This window comes from Arabidopsis thaliana, chromosome 3 (assembly GCF_000001735.4).
Source record: "Arabidopsis thaliana chromosome 3, partial sequence".
In the NCBI taxonomy this organism is placed as follows: Eukaryota; Viridiplantae; Streptophyta; class Magnoliopsida; order Brassicales; family Brassicaceae; genus Arabidopsis; species Arabidopsis thaliana.
The window spans coordinates 12774737-12792386 of record NC_003074.8 but is presented as its reverse complement, the minus strand read 5'-3'; the positions used below and the strand labels follow the sequence as shown (position 1 = coordinate 12792386).

General features: G+C 37.5%; 5 pseudogenes across 5 annotated transcripts; 3 read left to right on the top strand and 2 right to left on the bottom strand.

The window, feature by feature from the left end:
* Positions 1-369: 369 nt before the first annotated feature.
* On the top strand, positions 370-4473 carry AT3G31420 (annotated as a pseudogene; the record flags this gene model as incomplete). Its single annotated transcript has 1 exon — positions 370-4473.
* A 1144-nt stretch (positions 4474-5617) lies between these two features.
* AT3G31425 lies at positions 5618-8187 on the top strand (annotated as a pseudogene). Its single transcript has 7 exons — positions 5618-5872; positions 6016-6289; positions 6394-6775; positions 6923-7141; positions 7281-7419; positions 7513-7761; positions 7891-8187.
* A 618-nt stretch (positions 8188-8805) lies between these two features.
* AT3G31410 lies at positions 8806-11908 on the top strand (annotated as a pseudogene; the record flags this gene model as incomplete). Its single annotated transcript has 7 exons — positions 8806-9016; positions 9059-9147; positions 9461-9621; positions 11167-11233; positions 11308-11403; positions 11499-11660; positions 11747-11908.
* A 5-nt stretch (positions 11909-11913) lies between these two features.
* AT3G31406 lies at positions 11914-12849 on the bottom strand (annotated as a pseudogene; the record flags this gene model as incomplete). Its single annotated transcript has 3 exons — positions 11914-12049; positions 12402-12604; positions 12679-12849.
* Positions 12850-13737: 888 nt separating this feature from the next.
* On the bottom strand, positions 13738-15814 carry AT3G31403 (annotated as a pseudogene; the record flags this gene model as incomplete). Its single annotated transcript has 1 exon — positions 13738-15814.
* Between the last annotated feature and the right edge of the window lie 1836 nt (positions 15815-17650).

The following is a 17650-nucleotide window of genomic DNA, read 5'->3' as shown; positions in this document are numbered from 1 at the left end:
ACCCATGATGCCTTGGTGGACTTTGGAAGCTCTGACATGTCTAGTGGTGAAAAACAAAATGGTGAAACATATGATGATCCAATGGGTGCTGCAACCAGAAGAGGTACTTCTGCAGAGTCTCATATCATTTATCCTTTGGCCTTAATGGAATCTGCAGGAGTCATCAACCCTGATACTGCCACTGCATCTGATCGGGGAAAACGAAAGAGAGAGGACACTCTGGAAAATGCAGAAGGCGACGGATTGCACAAGATCACCGTCCGTGAAGCGGGAGAAGGTAGCGGCTCCAAGATAAGTGAGCCTAACTTGGTGGGAGGCGCGGTGGGCCCAGAACCACCACTTCCTTCATGAGGACAACCTGCTGGAACTGTCAAGGGCTTGGCAATGACCTTACAGTTCGACGCCAAAAGGAGATTTGTCGGAAGAATCTCCTGGACATAATTTGCCTATCCGAAACAAAACAACAAGATGATCGCATTAGGGATGTGGGGGCTGAGTTAGGCTTTTGTAATCATGTAACTGTTCCTCCTGATGGGTTAAGTGGGGGATTAGTAGTTTTCTGGAATTCCTCTGTAGATATTTTCCTTTGCTTCAGTAATTCAAACCTTGTAGATCTCCATGTTAAAAGTAATGAAGGTTCTTTCTACTTGTCTTTTGTTTATGGTCACCCGAATCCTAGCCACAGACATCACCTTTGGGAAAGATTAGAGAGGCTGAACACAACTAGACAAGGAACAGCTTGGTTTATCATGGGCGACTTTAATGAGATCTTAAGTAATAGAGAAAAAAGAGGGGGTAGACTTAGACCAGAAAGAACCTTCCAGGACTTTAGGAACATGGTTCGAGGCTGCAACTTCACGGATTTAAAGTCTGTGGGCGATAGGTTTTCTTGGGCAGGAAAGAGAGGTGATCACCATGTCACTTGCTCTTTGGATCGCACCATGGCTAACAATGAATGGCATACGTTATTCCCGGAATCAGAAACGGTGTTCATGGAATATGGAGAATCGGATCATCGCCCTTTGGTAACAAATATCTCAGCCCAGAAAGAAGAGAGAAGAGGATTTTTCAGTTATGATAGCCGCCTTACACACAAAGAGGGTTTCAAACAAGTAGTTCTTAATCAATGGCATAGACGTAATGGGAGTTTTGAAGGTGACTCAAGCTTAAATCGTAAGCTGGTTGAATGCAGACAAGCAATATCACGATGGAAAAAGAATAATCGGGTGAATGCAGAAGAAAGAATAAAAATTATTCGTCATAAGCTTGATCGAGCCATTGCGACAGGAACTGCTACCCCAAGGGAGAGAAGACAGATGAGACAGGATTTAAATCAGGCATATGCGGATGAGGAGATCTATTGGCAGACAAAGAGCAGAAGCCGCTGGTTAAATGCAGGAGACCGTAACACAAGGTACTTTCACTCAACAACTAAAACGAGACGTTGTCGAAATCGCCTTTTATCTGTTCAGGACAGCGATGGGGATATTTGCAGAGGTGACGAAAATATTGCCAAAGTCGCAATAAATTATTTCGATGATCTTTACAAGTCGACACCAAATACAAGTCTTCGCTATGCTGATGTGTTTCAAGGGTTCCAACAAAAGATCACAGATGAGATAAATGAGGATTTGATCAGACCGGTGACAGAGTTGGAAATTGAAGAATCAGTTTTTTCAGTGGCACCATCAAGGACGCCTGATCCAGATGGCTTCACAGCAGATTTTTATCAGCAGTTTTGGCCGGATATCAAACAGAAAGTGATTGATGAGGTAACAAGATTCTTTGAGAGGTCAGAGCTAGATGAAAGACATAACCATACCAATCTTTGTCTGATACCTAAAGTAGAGACTCCAACTACAATAGCAAAATTTCGTCCTATCGCCTTATGCAATGTTAGCTACAAAATTATCTCTAAAATCTTGGTGAATAGACTTAAGAAGCATCTTGGAGGAGCAATCACAGAAAACCAAGCCGCTTTTGTCCCAGGTCGCCTAATCACTAACAATGCAATCATTGCTCATGAAGTCTACTATGCTCTCAAAGCGAGAAAGCGACAAGCTAACTCGTACATGGCACTAAAAACAGACATCACCAAGGCTTACGATCGCCTTGAATGGGATTTCCTCGAGGAGACAATGAGACAGATGGGGTTTAACACAAAGTGGATAGAACGGATCATGATATGTGTAACGATGGTAAGATTTTCGGTTCTGATAAATGGTTCGCCGCATGGTACAATCAAACCTGAAAGAGGAATACGCCACGGAGACCCGCTCTCGCCATATTTATTCATCTTATGTGCAGAGGTCTTGTCGCATATGATAAAGCAAGCTGAGATCAATAAAAAGCTGAAAGGGATCCGCCTAAGTACCCAAGGACCTTTTATCTCTCATCTCCTTTTTGCAGATGATTCGATTTTCTTTACGCTCGCGAATCAACGCTCCTGTACTGCCATTAAAGAAGTTTTAAGTAGCTAAGAAGAAGTTTCGGGACAGGCCGTGAATTTGCGAAAATCAGCGATTACGTTTGGTCGGTTTGTTAAGCCAGATACAAAGAGAAGAATGAGGCATCTACTTGGAATCCATAATGAAGGAGGCGAGGGTAAGTATCTCGGGCTTCCAGAACAGTTCAACAAAAAGAAGAAAGAACTCTTCAACTACATTATTGAAAAGGTGAAGGATAAAACTCAAGGTTGGAGTAAAAAGTTCTTATCCCAGGGCGGTAAAGAAGTGTTACTCAAAGCTGTTGCTCTTGCAATGCCTGTTTACTCCATGAACATCTTCAAATTAACAAAGGAGGTCTGTGAAGAGATTGATAGCCTCCTAGCAAGGTTTTGGTGGAGTTCGGGAAATGAAACAAAAGGAATGCATTGGTTTACATGGAAGCGAATGAGCATACCAAAAAAAGAAGGAGGCCTAGGTTTTAAGGAACTTGAGAATTTCAATCTTGCTTTGCTTGGTAAACAAACTTGGCATCTACTTCAGCACCCGAATTGTTTGATGGCAAGAGTACTTAGAGGACGATATTTCCCGGAGACTAATGTCATGAATGCTGTTCAAGGACGACGGGCCTCTTTTGTATGGAAATCCATTCTTCATGGCAGAAATCTTCTTAAAAAGGGCCTGCGGTGCTGTGTCGGTGACGGCAGCCTAATTAATGCTTGGTTGGACCCTTGGTTACCTCTTCACAGCCCACGAGCACCTTATAAGCAGGAGGATGCACCTGAGCAACTACTGGTTAGTGATCTCCTAAATGCAACCAAATCAGATTGGGACTCGCAAAAGCTTTAAAGATGGGTAGTTGCAGAAGATGTGGAAACAATAAAATCGATCAAGGTTTGCAGCACTGCTAGAGATGACTTAATAGGTTGGCACTACACAAAGGATGGTATGTATACTGTGAAATCTGCGTATTGGCTAGCAACTCACCTTCCGGGAACCACGGGGACTCATCCTCCTCCAGGAGACATCAAATTGAAACAACTGCTTTGGAAGACAAAAACAGCGCCTAAAATCAAACACTTCTGCTGGAAAATCCTTTCAGGAGCCATTGCAACAGGAGAGATGCTTAGATACCGACACATTAATAAACAGTCTATTTGCAAACGTTGCTGCCGTGACGAGGAAACATCTCAACATCTATTTTTTGAATGTGATTATGCAAAAGCTACTTGGCGAGGAGCAGGTTTACCAAATCTGATTTTTCAGGACTCTATTGTGACTTTGGAGGAAAAGTTCAGAGCCATGTTCACCTTTAATCCATCTACAACAAACTACTGGAGACAACTCCCCTTCTGGATTCTGTGGCGTTTATGGAGAAGTAGAAACATTTTGACTTTTCAACAAAAGCATATCCCGTGGGAAGTTACAGTTCAATTAGCAAAGCAGGATGCTCTCGAATGGCAGGATATTGAGGACCGGGTACAAGTCATAAACCCTCTTTCTCGGAGACATTCAAATCGGTATGCTGCCAATCGTTGGACAAGACCTGTGTGTGGATGGAAGAAATGCAACTATGACGGCTCCTACAGTACGATCATCAATAGCAAAGCCGGTTGGGTAATAAGGGATGAGCACGGTCAGTTTATTGGTGGTGGTCAAGCAAAAGGGAAACACACTAACAATGCCCTGGAGAGTGCACTACAAGCACTCATTATTGCAATGCAAAGCTGTTGGAGTCACGGTCATACGAAAGTATGCTTTGAAGGAGATAATATTGAGGTTTATCAGATTCTTAATGAAGGAAAAGCTCGTTTTGATGTTTATAATTGGATTAGAGATATTCAAGCTTGGAAGAGAAGATTTCAGGAATGTAGGTTTCTGTGGATTAACAGAAGGAACAATAAGCCAGCGGACACTCTTGCAAAAGGCCATCTGCAACAACATGAACATTTCAAATTTTATTCTTTCATCCCTCCTGTAATTTTTTCAGCTCTGCACCTGGATTCTATTTCATCGTAATATCAATATAATGAAGATGTTAAAAAAAAAAAAACAATCTTTTGGTCTATAACTAAAATTATAATTAAATTTCAAATTTGTTAATCACCTATATCATACAAAGAAAGTTACATTTATGTCATTCATTAATTTAGACATATATTTGCGATTTAAATTTAACTTTTTATAAGATATGACAGAATTTGATTGTTTATAAAATACATATATACTTTATGTTTATATTTTATAATTTTTTAATATCTATAAAAAGGTATTTATATAAACAAATATTTTGTATGGAAGATTTCTTATTTAAAAATTCAAATTATTTAATTTGGGTAAGTTAATAAGAATAAGTAGTATATGAAATTAAAGAGTGTTTGGCAGAATAAGTCGTGTTTTTTAAATATCTTATTACTGATTTAGCTTGATTTTGAAACTAATACTTATTATGTGAACAAACGAACTTTGTAGAATTCGACCCTAAAGTACTACAATTGATCTTTTATTTGAGAGAGTAGGTTTAGGCAATTTGAACTATATCAAAAACAAATACAACTCAAATTTCAGTTTATTAGTTATAAAATGTTGTATCGCATTGTACTATACATTTAAATCAAACAAAATAATAGCATATTTATAAAAAATCCGTTCTATATCAATACGCACATAAGTGAAATTTTGAAAAATTGGTCACAAAATTCATCATTTATTTAAATTAATATATATATATATATATATATATATATATATATATTAAAAAAACAGAAACAGAAGATAAATTATCAAGATGATTCATTTGAATGTATTCCCCACTTAATTAAAAATAAACTATCGCGTTGTTTTGTTTCATTAAAAATAATATGTAATTACTATAGTCTATAGACGGAAACTGTTAACCTAGAGTTACGTTTATTAATGAATTTTAGTTTAAATGTTTTAAATAAATATAGTCTAGGGTTTAAAAATGAATATAGAGACTTTTTTTTTGTTAAAATCCCATATTCAATAAACGTTTCCTAAATGTTGACCACGTGACATAGCTTCCTTGTTTACGTAAGGGAAATAAGATGAGCAGAAAAGGCGAAAGCTTTTGAATAGAAGAAAACCTAAAAACATATTAGCTTAGAGTGAAACAGAGTAGCTATATCAATCTCTCTAAACTGTGGCAAACAATGGAAGCAGCAAGAACGGTTTTTGGGCTCGGAACTCTCTCTTACCTTCACCAAGCTCCTCTCTTTCTTAAGACCAGTCAATCTCTCTTTCCTCGCCCTTCTCTTTCTCTGAAACCTATGAAACACGACTTTGTATGTGTTAAGGCTACTACTAAGAGTTCGACTAGTGATGATCTTGAGAGTGGTCATCCTTTGATACTCTTTTCTCCCTCCATTTGGGGAGATTACTTCCTCTCAGTTTCGGTTGACGATTCCGTAAGTATTTAGATCAAAAGAAAAATGTTCATGGACCCATTCACGAGCCTTGTGGCGGCAGAGAACATGATTCATTTGTATTTAGTTTTTCTTCTCTTTCTAAAGAAGATAATCCTTGATCATTTATTTGTGTATCTTCTTAGGAATTGGATGACATAGCGAGAGAGATTGAATCCGTGATGAAGCCATACGTGAGAGACAGGCTCATCTCTTCTCACAACAGCAACAAGGACAAGATTCATTTAATCCATTTGCTTATGAGCCTTGGCATCTCTTATTACTTTGAGAGCGACATTGAGATGATCCTAAACCAGGATTTTGAAGAGCTGGACATGATAATAGCCAAGGAAGATGATTTGGAAACAATCTCCATCATGTTTGAGGTTTTCCGACTATATCAACACAAGATGTCATGCGGTAACAATATATTTTTCCTTGATTCATCACTTATGTATATATGCTTTCAAATCTATATACAACATGATGATTGGCTATATATATATATATCGGTTACATTATAGATAGTTTAGTAAGATTCAAGGGTGAAGATGGGAGGCTCAAGGAGAGTCTAGTCGGGGATGTTAGAGGAATGCTACAATTATACCAAGCATCGCATCTTGGGACACCCTCTGATCAATACATAATGGAGGAAGCCAAGAGTTTCACTAGGAACCACTTGGAGTTTTTGGTAGAGAGTACTACCATTCCTCCACATCTCTCCTCACATATTCGTGACGCCTTGTACATAGATCGATATCATAACATGGAAATACTAGTCCAAAGGGAATACATCTCTTTCTACGAACAAGAAGAAGGTCATGATCTTACGCTTCTCAAGTTTGCAAAGCTGAGCTTCAATTATTGCCGTATACATTACATCCAAGAGCTCAAAACTCTCACCAAATATGCTAATCATCATATTATACTACTCTTTTTCTTTACTTTTATTAATTCTATAAGGATGATCGGGAAGATCTTCTAAGGAATATCTTGATCTTTCCACCACCAAATACCTAGTAATATTGGAAGCTTTTTTTTTATTCTTTGTAGATGGTGGAAAGATCAAGATATTCCCTATAAGCTTCCTTACATGAGGGATAGAATTGTGGAGACCTATTTCCCTACATTGGGACTATATTTTGAGCCACGATTTTCACTTGGGAGAATTATAATAGCTAAAATGATCATCATCGTGGTTTCTTTGAATGACGTGTGTGATTCATATGCAACTTACCCCGAAGCTAAAAGTCTCATAGACTCTTTGCAAACGTACTACTATATGCATCCAGTTATCATTCGTTTATGCCTTGTAGATTTATTTATTAATTATTTTATTATTTTTCTTAAAACACTTATTTTGTCTAGAACAGAAAACAATATTTTCATACGAAATGGCAATATTGGACAGGTGGGATATTGAAGCGATTGACGAATTACCAAACTATTCGAGAAAAGTTCTCTGATTAATATTGGAAACTATAGGAGAGATTGAAAGAGAAATGAAGCCTCGAGGAAGATCTGCTAGTGTACAACACACGATAGATGAGGTGATTAATAGACCAAAACATATACATAAGTGCTGTGAAAAGAGTAATTATTTTTAATTAAGTTTTTTTTTTCTTTTCAAATGAAATCCTTAGACTAAGAGCTTAGGGAGAGCGTACCTAGCATTATCAAAATGGGCAAGTGAAGGCTATATGCCAACCTTTGATGAGTACATGGATGTTGGGGAGGTCACTGGGGGGATGGATGGTTTTGCTTTGTACAACTTTATCGCGATGGAAGATTGCGACGAGAAACCATTGTACTAATGGTTCGACTTCAAGCCAAAAGTATTACAAGCTTTGAGTTTTCTATATCGTATAAACAACGACATAGTCACCTACGAGGTATTAAACCAAATGAAATATTAAGAGGAATAATTAAGACTACGTCAATTTGTACATTCTTTTTCGTTGCCATGTGACGTTTGTCCTGCATACTTAGAAATTATATGGGTATATATATACAATGTGCAGAGAGAGATGAGAAAAGGAGAGGTGGTGAATGGGGTCAACTCTTACATGAATCAACACGGTGTTACTAAAGAAGAAGCGGTTGAAGAATTGAGAAAGATGGCTAGAGATAACTATAAGATAGTCATGGAGGAGTTGTTGACGATAACTGATGTGCCACGACCAGTTTTGGTGCGATGCCTCAATCTTGCACGCTTGTTCGATGTGTTTTGCAAGAATAGTAATGATGAATTCACCTATCCGCATGGAAATCTCAAAGATCTCATCACCTCTATATTCATCCATCCTATTCCTGTTTGATCATATCACCATTTTTTGGTTATGCTACTTAAACTCATCTTTTTAAACCTGGTTTTTGTTTTTTCTTTTTCCAAAATAAACGATGAAATTTGCCAATACATTTAATTATTTTCATCAATAATTCTCCAAAAAATTAAATTTGACTTCATTTATTAACAAATTATGATGCATCCAACTACCAATAACTCTAGTGAGAAAATGTCTGGGAAGTCCCTATTTGCCAAACACTAACCCCATATATCCTCTAAAAGAACATAAGGGAATTTTGATTTAATTTTAATTCGAATAGTGTGGATTTTACTTGTATACCCCAACCAAAATCCAATATTACAGTCAAAACCTGGATCTCTTCGACCCACACCCGACCCATCTCTCCCAAACGAATATTTCTCTGGATCTATTCGGTTTCTCTTTCAAAACTTCAAGTTTCAAAAACTTTTCGATTTCTCTTCCACCCGTTCTCTTCCAAACGCCTCTCAATCGAGACTCTCAATCCTCTTCGTTCTCTTCTCAACAGTCTCAACAAGAACCCTAATCTCTCTTCTCGGAATTTTATTCTTCTCCTTCTTCTAACCCTAATTACAACCGTAACCCTAACTGCAACCCTAGAGAATCCTAATGCCGCCTCTAAGGAAAAAAACTGGGTTAAAGAGGAGGAGAGGAACGACGGAGGAGCCGACAACGAAGCCAATAGATGGGGGAACGACGGAGGACCAGACAACGACGGAGGAGCCATCATCGACGAAGCAAAATCCGGCAATTGTGGGAGGAGGAGTTGAAGAACCAATCCCGACCATAAGTCCGGTTTTAGAGGCAATGGAAGAAGAGAGTGAAGAAGAAGAGAAAGAAGAAGAAGAGAACGAATAAGAAGGGAATGGCGCCGGAGGAGAGTCCTTGTCCGATGAGAATATGGAGGATGAGATTGCAGTGGAAAATCGAGTGGAAAATCCGGCGGCTATGGTAAGTATTTGAATGATGTGAAACTGGTAGGACATGATAATACTATTGTTTCTGGGTAATACTGTCATTACTTGGATATAACTATGTGTATGAATTCTGGGTAACATTGGTAGTACTAAGATTGGTATTATGTGTATGATTTCTGGGTAATATTGTCATTACTAGGATATAACTATGCGTTTCTGGGTAATACTGTCATTACTAGGAAATAACTACGTGTATGATTTCTGGGTAATACTGTCATTACTAGGATATAACTATGTGTATGATTCTAGGTAACATTGGTAGTAATATGAATGAATGTCTGTTGCAGGAGATCGATGAGGAAACAGAAGCAATACCACCGCTGAGTATGTATTTCCCGCCCTCGGAATATGTGAAGAAAATCAAGCTTTCAACTCGGTGCTATATTCACGAAGTATTGACTATATTCGATAAGTTGCGGCCTGCAATGAGCAAGTCCAAGAGGGCAAGGTTTGAGAACCATCAGAGTTCCCAACACATCTTCCACATGCCAAGAGACCCAAATCACCGACTTATTGGGATGTGGATGCTCCTTTTTCGCACGGCGCACATTGAAAGGAAGATAGAAGCGTTGTTCATCGTCAATGACGTTCCAATTTGATATGGTATATCGGAACACGCATTGATATCGGGCTTCAATTGCAAGAACTATACACTTGGGTATAAAAATCAGGGAAATTTGGATTTCAAGAAGAAGCATTTCAAAAATACTGTTATGAAACGCGAAGACATGAGAGAGAAGCTCATAGGAATATGATATAACCCTATTTTTACTGCTTTTAGCTATGATTTAGGTATAATTTTTAGAGTCTATTTGTTATTCTAGAGTCTTTTCTATTTCTTTTCAGGTCTTTACATGTTTGGGATTCATTTGGAGACAATGGAGCATTCTGGAGGAAAATAGAGAATTTATGCTGCTGAAGAAATTCGGAGACTAAAAACCGCGTAGGTGTCAAACGACACCAATCCTGGTGTCGAGCGACATCAATACATGACGGCAATTCGAAGACGTAACTTATTGATGTTTTGAAGATCTCCAAATTCGGCCCAAACTTTCGCCTATGTTTAATGAAGGCCCAACACGTTTTTAAGACATATATATTTTTTAGGTCAATGTTGAGACCCTAAGCTTGGAGAGGCTATTCTCCTCATCTCTTTTGTACTTTGGGAGCAAAACCCTGTGGAGACTCTCTTTGGAAAAGATCTTCTTTACTCTTTCTCTTGCTATTATTGATTTCTTATTCAGACTATGATTTGTGTTTCTTTGATCATGTCTGAGTAAACCACTTGTTAGGTTTAGGGTTTCTCATTAGGGATTCATATGGTTTAATAGATCGCCCTCTTGCTAGGTTATCTGTAGAATTCTTCATCGTTAATTGTTCTTAATGCGAGATCTAGATTGATCACCTAGAACTTGAATCCAGACAATAGATATGACCACCATAGATATATGTAGTTGGATCTATAATTTGATGAACCTGGTTTATAGGTGTGTAATAAGAATCGGCCTATCTACTAAGTTGAACAACTGAACTCCTTTAGAATGCATGTTTAGGTTAAAGATCTCTCGGCTTCTCTGGTTATTCTTAGCTACAGGCATAGGAAGTTTCGTGGAACACCACCGGTTATTCCATAATTAGAGTTTGAGTTTAAGAATGGTTCGATAACAACCTAGCTCTTATTAGATCTACTAACCAATAGTTTCGTGAGAATACCCTAAGCTTGATGTTTTTACTTTCTTGTCTTATAACCTCACAATCTGCTATTGCTTTCTTTTGTTTCTTTTTATCTTCATTACTATCTTACGTAGCTTAATTCAAAACCTTGGTCTATTGTGTGATCCGAGAGCATTGTGGAATTCGACCCTTAAGTGCTACAATCGATCTCTTATTTGAGAGAGTGGTCTTAAGGCAATTTGACCTATATCAGAATGGTACCGTCATGTGAAAGATCAAAAGAAAGGTTCAGGATGATGGTATTGTATTTCTTAAGCAGCATTATCATAGTGCCTATCAAGACCGGGGATAAGGCACCTCAAGTGGATGAATTTTGCCTAAAGACTGTCAGTGATCTCTCGTTTTGTAGGAATTTTCAGTAGGGGGGGGGGATGGGGGTATTCTTTCGATTACATGTTAGGAAACCATCTCACACACGATGAATCATTTTAATGGTTCAGTCACCAACAACGAGAAGTACATATGGCCGGTTCCGGGTTTCTGTCTTCAGATGGAGGTTAGTTAAAACTTATATTAATAGGTGATTGTTATCAATACTCGTAATATTGTGAAATACTATTTGTTATTAAAATTTGTTTTATTATTCTGTAGCTTCTTGCATTCGAGGCAATCCCACAGTTGAGCAAACAAAATATTGAGGACATTGCAGGAGCATATGAGGGATGTCCTAGGATGTGCAAGGTGAAGTTCAAGAAGAACCATTTGAAAGGCTTTACTCTTGATACCATTTATGCAGAATTGGGTACAACTCAGGTTAGTTGTCCTAGATATACTGTTATATGAAACGTTTGCTATTCTATTTAGTTATAATAATCCATTCATACTGTTTATCTTTACAGGTCATTGATTGTATCGTCACACCTAGAATTGAGGAGCACGAACTCATGAAAACAATCACTGAAGAAGAAGACGACGATGACGTGGCTGATGTGGTGGTTGAAAGTTGGTTGAAGCGTCATAAAGATGGCCGTCTAATCATGTTTGACGAGCTCTACCAGTAGGATATTCAAACCTTGAAGATCACCGCAAGTCCATAGATTGCGGGTGCGGAAGATATCCCCGCAATAGGTGGACAAGAACTCCTTAGTTTGGTTTCTGTGGTGGAGATGATTGATAGCTTGGATAAGAAGATGGTAGACCAGCTGAATGAAATTATAACAATGATTTTATATTTGGATAAAAGAGTTGAATCGTTGGAAGCATTCAAGGAATTTGATATGTTAGGATTTAACGATAATACTGGGAATACAATGGAATACTAGGATTTAACGATAATACTGGGAATACAATGGAATACTAGGATTTAACGATAATACTGAGAATACAAGGGAAAACTAAGATTTAACGATTACACAAGGGAATACTAAGATTTAACGATAATACTGGGAATACAAGGGAATACAAGGGAATACTTGGTAACGATAATATTGGGAATACAAGGGAATACTCAATAAAAGTCTTTCAAAACAAAGGCATAAATTAAGCTCACACAACCCCAATAATTCCTCACTCTCCACAACAAACTCTCCACAAAGTCCCCATCTTTTTTTGGATCTCATCCAACTTCGAACGCATTTCTTTGTTAGAGTCTCCAAGCTTTGAATCTTTTTGTGATGGTTATAACCTTGCTCTCTTAACCTATTCACCTCTTCTACCATAGCTTTATCCCAAAGTTTCCGAATGTGTAACCCATCATTCTACAAAAAATGAATTCTATATAGAAATCAATTATTCTAAAACAAGATTGATGATATCTATATCTTCAATTTACCTTATACACGGTGCATTCATAGTATCTTTTTCTTTTGTCAAGGATGCGTCCACCACAAGGATATATTGCCGGAATTCCTTCCATCATTGCTACTTCTTCTAGATGCTCCATTATCCACTTAACGTTCTTCATCTCATCATACCATGGGTCATTCTCACACAATCGATCCATAACTGATTGGAGAGAAGGAATTTCGAGAGAGAGAGAATGAATTAAGATCGAGAGAGAGGGAGTGAATTTCGACGAGAGAGAGAGAGAGAGAGAGAGAGAGAGAGAGAGAGAGAGAGAGAGAGAGAGAGAGAGAGAGAGAGAGAGAGAGAGAGAGAGAGAGAGAGAGAGAGAGAGAGAGAGAGAGAGAGAGAGAGTGAATTTCGAGAGAGAGAGTTCGAGAGAGATAGTTATGTCGTAGAGAGGAGAGAGAGAAGATATTTTGGGGGAAATTGGTTTTGGGGGGAAATTAGTTTTGGGGGAAATTTGTTTGGTTTTGGGGGAAAATTGAATTTGGAGGGAAAATTAATTTTTGAGGGGAGAAAGGTGATTTCCACGTGTGCGCAATAATTTAGATATGTGCGCCATTTTTTAAAGTTAGTTGTATTCTAGTTTTTGGTTGTACAAAATGTCCATATAGTTTTATTTTTGGTGTCACCAATTTAGGCAGTATTACATATCCTTCAAAATGATATATCTAGTTGTTCAGTTGAGGGAAGTCTATCACTATTGAATTCTAAAGGGTTAATGTAATTATATGTAGATAATATGAAATTGTAAAATTTCAATCCTAAGTTGGAGTTTATAACAAAAAGTTAGCTTGAAAGTATAAGGAATATGTAGGATAGAGTCTATTAACATGTATTTTGACCAAATATTTTTTTCCTAATTTAGTTCGTTTTAATTCATTTGTAAGAGTTCATTATCTCTGCATAGTCTGTGTAATATTTGATGTTTAAAAAAAATTTAAATTTGAATTTAATATCTTTCGATAGTTATACTAGTATTACCAGTATTTCATTATTTATTCATTTGTTATACTAGTATTACCAGTACTGCATAATTCTTTCATCAGTTATACAACGCGAATAAGTTTACAAACCATTGCAGCGACTGCCTCAGCCTCCTTTTGTTTTGAGTCCTTTGACGTTTTGGACGTCTTTCTCTGGTGGAAGAAAACCTAAGCACTTTTGTTCTACCCTTCTTCTTTTTCCGAGGCAGAGGTAATACCATCAACGCTTTGATGTCATCTGGGATATCCCACTCTGATCTATCCGGGACTAAATAAATAATCCTATAATACGCCAATGCCCACAACTCCGCCCAATAATACTTTGAAACCAATTCATGTAAATCAATACCTCGAGTTCTTGTTTTATCACTCTCCAAGGCAATGAAAGCGGCTAATGCATGAATACAAGAATACTTTTGGATATCAATAACCTTGCAACTGCAAGTTTTCAAGAGCAAGTTGACCAAATAGTCGTTGCCTTTGATATTCCAACTGAAATGTGTTTAGCTCAGTCACTTTTAGTTTTTCAGCGTCAACCCATAAATCATGCAAGTAGTTCTCCACTAAAGGCACAAACTTATTATCATTAGATCCTGAAGCGGCTTCTTTGGCCAAGATCGCATCTAGCATGAGTATTAAAGAATACTTCCTTGCATTAAGAAAAACAGAATTCAACGATTCCACACAGTTGCTGGTGTCCAAATTGTATCGGTTCCCTGGGAAACAACTCCTAGCCCATTTTTCTTTCACGGTTGTATCCTCCAAACAATAGGCCGCTTTAGGAAATCTCACCCTTAAAGTATCATACTCCCTCTCAAATTCAGCCATGGTGTATTTCTGACTTAACTCCAAAATTTTTCATGCGAGTACGTCTCTGTTGATGTCAATAACATGAGCTTTCACTTTTAGGAATAAATGCCAAGTACAATACCCGTGATGAGCCGCAGAATACACATTACGTATGCCCTTGATGAGGCTTGAATTTCTGTCACTAATAAACACCAATTATGGAGTATCGGGTACAACACTTAACAACTTCTTGAAGAACCATCCCCAACTAGCATCATTCTCACTGTCGAGTACGCCAAACGCTATGATATAATGATGACAAAATGGATCTTGAGTTGAGGCAAAGACTAGAACACCACCATATCCGATCTTCAAATGTGTTGTATCCACAATTATCACTTTTTTCATCACTTGAAAGCCTTCAATGCTAGCTCCCAAAGCTATGGATAGGCACTGGAATTTCCCCCTCTCATCCAATTTCAGATATGTTATTGTACCTTCATTCGCCCTCTTCAACATGTACAAATAGCAATTGATGTCCTTGTAGCTATCTTCCGCGCTACCTTTTAAATCACAAACGGCTTGCCTTTTCCCTCTCAATGCGGTGGAGTATGATATCTTCACATCTAATTTCGTCTGATAAAGCTCCATGATAACCTTAGGAGGTGGAGTTTCTAAAAGACCAGGAAAAATATCATGAAGAAGAGCTGCTACTAATTCAGGGGTACATTTCCTCTTCCTCATCCTTGTACTACTCATACTAATTCGGGAACAAATATGCATCTCGTTGTACTTTCTAATAGAGTAAATACTTGTATCCCGAATATTTGAAGCTCGTATACGCCAACCACAATTTTTTTTAGAACATGTTAGGACATACCGCTCCTTATCAGACTTTTTAATAACATAACCAAAACTGTTAGCAAATGCACCTTTGTCCACCACTTCCTACAATGCTGCCCTGCTTGGAAATTATTGTTGCAAAGTCAAACCAATACCGTCTTCCCATTCTTTTTTAAACTGACTAAATTCTACAACAGGCGGTGGCTCAACGTATTCATCACCCCTATCATCACCATCTCTATCATCACATTCATCACGTGATCCAATCTCAAAATTTTGAGTATCATCAACCTCCACTATTGCCATTGCCTCATTTTGTTTTATTCCTTGTTCCTCCAATTCGCCCATCACGATGGCAGCATTATCTCTTATTTCATCCTCATTTGAATCCAAATCAGCATAGTTCTTACCAATAAAACTTTTATTGAGCACCTCCACTCTCGACAGTTTCTCGGGCAATTCTGGTGGAGTGATGACGTCAACAGTCAAAGGTTTACTAACCATTTCACCTAAAGATATATAGACACTGACATCCTCATCATCACTAATGTAAATCTCTTAAGTTGGTCCTAACATCATTGCATTGTACTTCATTTGCAATTTAACCTTACTTTCATCTAATCCAAGCTTCGTGCAAATCCTACCTTCTAACATGGAGAGAGTTATTTTTCCCCTTGATGTATTCATCATCAAGCTATACGCTTGATATTTCCAATTAAAATATATGATCACCTTCTCCACCATTGTATCCCACAAAAACAACACAAAAACTCTGTCAATAATACTAATTATACTACAATTCTGGGTAACACAAGAATAACTAGTGATACTACACATATCTGTATAATACTAGTATAATCAATAATACTACATGTAAATAGGTAATACTACTGTACCTAAGTAATACTACATATAAATGGTCAATACTAGTGCAACTAAGTCATGCTACATACATCTGGGTAAAACTAGAGCTACGAGTAATACTACATATATATTTTTCAATTGAATCATGTGCAATTCTACTCAGTTCTACCAGTTGTATTTCCCGACAAGAACTCAAATCGAATGGTTCGGGTTCAAAACTACAATTCACTATGATTCAGTTGTTGTAATCCATTTCTTACCCATTTACAAATCTATTCAACCCATGCAGTGTCCATAAACTTCCAATGTGAATACCTAAACACAATTTGCTTAATCTCAAATCTAATTGAGAAAATATCTTAAATTTCTAGGTTCAAATCTTCAATTTTAAGCTCTATGCAGCTCGAGAAACATAACTTTTCTTTCTATCTCGACGAAGCTCGCCGGAGGAGAGGATATGGTAACAATGGCGACTGAAATCGAATGAGACCGACGATGAGAGCAATGAGCTTGAGCTTCAGAGGAGAGAGAGAGGAGAGGAGAGAGAGAGAGTCAGTTTCTACACATTCGTCTATACACATTTCATTAAAAAAACAAGGGGATATGAGACAAAAAGAGGAATTAAGAGATTTGTTGTTTGCAGATTGCGAGTTATGAGATCTTTGCTCAACTCCAGTGCTTCAAATGTGGCCACTTTTTGTCCACTATGTAATTTTGTGTTTATTCGTAATATAAGCAAGTTGGTTCATATAATGTAGTTTGGTGTTTCTGCATTGAAATTCTTCATGAGTGAGACCTACGACCAAAAAATATTATAAGGCACATCTATTCATTAATGAAACAAAAAGGACAAAAAAAAAATGTAAAGAAACCTCGATAGTGCTTAGTAGCTATCCTGAATTCTTAACAATCAGAATTACAACATTTTACGTTCTCAAAGAAAATAAGTATTGAGATAAGTTTATTGGCTAAGAACCCCCAATGCCTCATATGGAACAGAACCACAAGCTTTTGAAGGATGGACAGTCCTATGTTTGAGGATCCTAAAAGTTACAGACAATTAATTAGTAGGTTTTTATTTTTTATCATTCGTTTAAAATTGTGTTATGCCGTACAAGTTCTCTCACAGTTCATTGCTAAACCAAGGCATGCATCAGTGGCGGACCCAAAAATATATTTTACCTGAGTCATAGTTTTTGAACATAGCAATTTTTGGAATGGATATCAAACATTAAGAAAACAGAGTATCTCTAAATATTATTTCGCATATGTCTTTTTATACAGTAACAATATTAGCAACTGTTAGAGGTAGAATCCAACTCAAAACCAAAACCCTTATTATGATAGTAGAAATATGGAACAATAAAGTAACAAGAGTATAAACTCCCAAAAGAGAACTACGTTATCTTCCCTCGACCTAATCCGGTAGAATCTTTCAAAGCTCTCAATTGCTTGGATAGGTTTCACAAACAAACC